At 46.1% G+C, this 5,049-nt stretch overlaps 1 pseudogene; it reads left to right on the forward strand.

Annotated features, from left to right (window-relative positions):
• Positions 1 to 344: 344 nt before the first annotated feature.
• LOC715044 (keratin, type I cytoskeletal 18 pseudogene) lies at positions 345 to 1,597 on the forward strand (annotated as a pseudogene).
• The last annotated feature ends 3,452 nt before the right edge of the window (positions 1,598 to 5,049 follow it).

Here is a 5,049-nt window from a genome sequence, read left to right on the forward strand (position 1 = left end):
CTGAAGCAGGGGGATTGCTTGAGCCCAGGAGTTTGAGACCAGCCTCGGCAACATAGTGAGACCCCATCTCTATAAAAAAAATACAAAAATTAGCCAGGTGTGGTGGCACACACCTATAGTCCCAGATACTCGGGAGGCTGAGGTGGGAGGATTGCTCGAGCCCGGGAAGTGGAGGTTGCAGTGAATTGAGATCTTGCCACTGCATTCTAGCCTGGGCAACAGAGTGAAGCTCTGGCTCAAAAAAAAAAAAAAGAAAAGAAAAGAAAAGAAAAAAAGAAAAAAGAAAAAAAATTAGGTCCTAGGCACAACCTGAGTCCTGTCCTCTTGCTTTTCTCCCAGACAGCATGAGCTTTACCACTCGCTCCACCACCTCCTCCACCAACTACTGGTCCCTGGGCTCTGTCCAGCTGCCCAGCTACATGGCCCAGCTGGTCAGCAGCATGGCCAGCATCTATGCAGGTGCCAGGGGCTCAGGCTCCCAGATCTCGGTGTCCCACTCCACAAGCTTCTGGGGCGGCTTGCGGTCTGGGACCTGGTGGGAATAGGGGAAATCCAGAAGGAGACCATGCAAGGCCTGAACGACCATCTGGCCTCCTACCTGGACAGAGTGAGGAGACTGCAGACTGATAAATGGAGGCTGGAGAGCAAAATCCGGTAGCATCTGGAGAAGAAGGGACCCCAGGTGAGAGACTAGGGGCATTACTTCAAGACCATTGAGGACCTGAGGGTTCAGATCTTCGCAAGTACCGTGGACAGTGCCTGCATCATTCTGCAGATTGACAATGCCCATATTGCTGCTGATGACTTTAGAGTCAAGTGTGAGACAGAACTGGCCATGTGCCAGTCTGAGGAGAGTGACGTCCATGGGCTCCGCAAGACCATTGATGACACCAATGTCACTCAGCTGCAGCTGGAGACAGAGGTTGAGGCTCTCCAGGAGGAGCTGCTCTTCATGAAGAAAATCCACAAAGAGGAGGTAAAAGGCCTCCAAGCCCAGATTGCCAGCTCTGGGTTGACTGTGGAGGTAGATGCCCTCAAATCTCAGGACCTCACCAAGATCATGGCAGACATCCAGGCCTAATACGACAAGTTGGCTCAGAAGAACTGAGAGGAGCTGGACAAGTACTGGTCCTAGCAGACTGAGGAGAGCACCAAGCAGTCCACTGAGATCAGAGCTGCTGAGATGATGCTCACGGAGCTGAGATGTAAAATCCAGTCCTTGGAGATCAACCTGAACTCAATGAGAAATCTGAAAGCCAGGTTGGAGAACAGCCTGAGGGAGGTGGAGACCCACTATGCCATGCAGATGGAGCAGCTCAACAGGGTTCTGCTGCACCTGGAGTAGGAGATGGCACAGACCTGGGCAGAGGGGCAGCACCAGACCCAGGAGTATGAGGCTCTGCTGAACATCAAGATCAAGCTGGAGGCTGAGATCGCCACCGACCACTGCCTGCTGGAAGATGGGGAGGGCTTCAATCCTGGTGATGCCCTGGACAGCAGCAACTCCATCCAAAGCATCCAGAAGACCACCACCCGCAGGATAGTGGACGGCACAGGGGTGTCTGAGACCAACGACACCAAAGTGCTAAGACGTTAAGCCAGCAGAAGCCGGGTATCCTTCGGGGCGCAGGAGGCCAATACAAAGTTCAGAGGTCATTGGGAAAAAAAATTAAAAATAGAACTACCATACAATCCAGCAATCCTACTTCTGAATATATATCCAGAGGAAATGGAATCAGTATCTCAAAGAGGTATCTGCATTCCCATGTTAATTGCAGCACTATTCACAATAGCCAAGATATGGAAACAACCTAAGTGTCCATGGATGGATGAATGAATGAAGAACATTTTGGTGTGTATATATACAATGGGATATTATTCAAGCCACGTAAAAGAAGAAAATCTTGCAATATGCAACAACATTGATGAAAGCAGAAAACATCATGCTAAGTGAAATAAGCCAGACCCAGAAAGACACATAACGTATGATTTCACTTGTAGAATCTAAGAAAGTCAAATTCGTAGAAGCAGAGTAGAACGACAGTTGCCAAAGGCTGAGGAGTAGGAGAAATGAAGAGATGTTGATCACAGGATATAAACTTTCAGCTCTAAGATGAACAATTTCTGAGCTTGGCTCAGACCCCCACTTCTAAATAAAAAAAAAAAAGATGAACAAGTTCTAGGGATCTACTGAACAGCAAGGGTAGCGTTGAATGCGTTAATTTGATTATGATACTCATTACAAAATCTATACACATATGTCAAATCATAATGTTGTATGCCTTGACTATATATGATCTTTGTCAATTAAACTTTTTTTTTTAGACATAATCTTGCTCTGTCACCCAGGCTAGAGTGCAGTGGCAGGACCTTTGCCTCCCAGCTTCAGGCGATTCTCATGCCTCAGCCTCCCAAGTAGCTGAGATTACAGGCGCCCGCCACCGTGCCTGGCTAATTTTTGTATTTTTTTTTGTCGTTTTTTTTGTTTTGTTTTGTTTTGTTTTTGAGATGGAGTGTCACTCTGTCGCCAGGCTGGAGTGCAGTGACATGATGTCAGCTCACTGCAACCTCCAACTCCCTGGTTCAAGCAATTCTCCTGTCTCAACCTCCCGAGTAGCTGGGATTACAGGAACGTGCCACCATGCCCAGCTAATTTTTTTGTATTTTTCCTAGAGATGAGGTTTCACCATGTTGGCCAGGCTGGTCTCACACTTCTGACCTCAGGTGATCCGCCCACCTCAGCCTCCCAAAATGCTGGGATTACAGGCGTGAGCCACTGTGCTTGCCCTAATTTTTGTATTTTTAATAGAGACGGGGGTTTCACCGTGTTGGCCAGGCTGGTTTCAAACTCCTGACCTCAAGTGATCCACCCACCTCAGCCTCCCAAAGTGCTAAGATTACAGGCATAAGCCACTGCCCCAGCCTACATTTTTTTTTTTTTTTGAGATTGTCTTGCTCTGTCACCCAAGCTGTAGTGCAGTGATGCCATCACAGTTCACTTTGACTTCAAACCCCTTGGGCTCAAGCAATCCTCCTGCCTCAGCCTCCCGAGTAGCTGGGTCTATGGGTATGTACCCACCACACCTGGATATATACATTTTTTTGAGATAGGGTCTCAATCCCATTGCCCAGGCTGGAGTGCAGTTGCACAATCATGGTTCACTGCAACCTTGACTTCCCCGGCTCAGGTGATCCTCCCACCTCAGCCTCCTGCATAGCTGGGACTACAGGCACATGCCACCATGCCTAGCTAATTTTTGTATTTTTTTGTAGAGATGGGTTTTGCCTTGTTGCCTAGGCTGATCTCAAATTCCTGAGCTCAGGCAATCTGCCTGCCTCAGCCTCCCAAAGTGCTGAGATTACAGGCATGACTCACCACACCTGGCCTCAACTATTTTAAAAAGAGAGAGACTTGAATACTTACAACAAGAAGCAGAAGACTGAAGTGAGTTTGGTGATCTAATCAAACACTGTTAGAAATTTCCAAAAGACATAGCAAGTGCTCTTGTTCACAAAGAAAATGAAATTCAAGTTTTGAGTAATGGCATTGTGCAGCTGAAATAGCTGCAGGTGACCAGACTGAGAAATTAAAAAACAGACGATGCATGTCTCACAAAAGGAATCTTTGTTAACAAACAAAGTTGAAAACCATGTAGACCATTTCTAATCCAAACTGAGTGCTGAGTAGATGGCTTGGCAAGGGCTGGGAAACAGAGAAGTTGGAACACAATTCTTGCTTGTTGCATCAAGCCATAGATCTGCTAGTAAATGAATATAAAACCTTACATCAAGGCCAGGTGCGGTGGCAGAGGCTGCAGTGAGCCGAGATTGTGCCACTGCACTCCAGCCTGGGCGACAGAGTGAGACTCCATCTAAAAAAAAAAAAAAAAGAATGGGAAGGGAAGGGAAAGATAAGACATACCAGCTACAGAGTAGGTAAAATTCTGCAAGTAGAGAATTCGAGGAATGGAGGATGAAGGGCAGAAAGCAAAGATCTTACCCAGGTTTCTCTTGGTGCTAAGAAAAGTTGTGACAGCTAGTTGACAACATATACCCCAGAATGAGCTCTAACTGGCAAGAAGATGCAAGCTGCTAGACTGAGACAGATCTGTGTATATCAAAATTAAATAATTTTTCAAAAAAAAAAAAAAACCAGGAATTTCCGACAAACTCCAGGAAGACCAAAATGACAAAATCTTTCAGAGAGATGTTTAGTAATCCAAGATTGATCGTTGGCCCACCCTTTGAACCTGGTGGAAGCCTCCACTGTTACTGATATTGTACCCATATGGAATATCTTACTTTTGTCTTTTTTTTTTTCTTTTGAGACAGAGTCTTGCGCTATCACCCAGGCTGGAGTGCAGTGCCATGATCTTGGCTCACTGCAACCTCCACCTCCCAGGTTCAAGCAATTCTTGTGCCTCAGCCTCCCAAGTGGCTGAGACTACAGGCATGCACCACTACACTTGGCTAATTTTTGTATTTTTTGTAGAGATGGAGTTTTGCCATGTTGGCCAGGCTGGTCTCAAACTCCTGACCTCAAGTGATCCACCCAACTCAGCCTCCCAAAGTGCTGGGATTACAGGCATGAGCCACCACACCCGGCCTCACTCTTGTGTTAGTGAAACAGATGTGTTAAAATGAAACTGTGTCTGTGGATGGTCCTATACCTAGTCCCTGGTGATCATTTCAGGTATCTAAAACAGTGTCTATCTCTCATCTGCATGTTGGGATAGCTTCATCGGTAAACCTTACTGGGGAAACTCACCATCTTCTTACATTTATTCATTCATTCTACAAAATGTTATTAAGTGCCTTTCATGACTCATGGATTTTGTTAAGCATTGGAGATAGAACACGGAACAAGACAACGTTCTAGTCTTTGTAGAACTACATTCTAACAGAGGAAACAGACAAGTAATAGAGAAACTGATAATACAATTTCAGGCAGGGATGAGGGTTACAAAGGAAAACTAAGCAGAGGAAAGGGGTAGTCATGGGAATGTTACTTTATATGTGGTGGTCAGAGAAGGCTGCCCTAAGGAGATA

This window comes from Macaca mulatta, chromosome 6 (assembly GCF_049350105.2).
Source record: "Macaca mulatta isolate MMU2019108-1 chromosome 6, T2T-MMU8v2.0, whole genome shotgun sequence".
NCBI classification, from domain to species: domain Eukaryota; kingdom Metazoa; phylum Chordata; class Mammalia; order Primates; family Cercopithecidae; genus Macaca; species Macaca mulatta.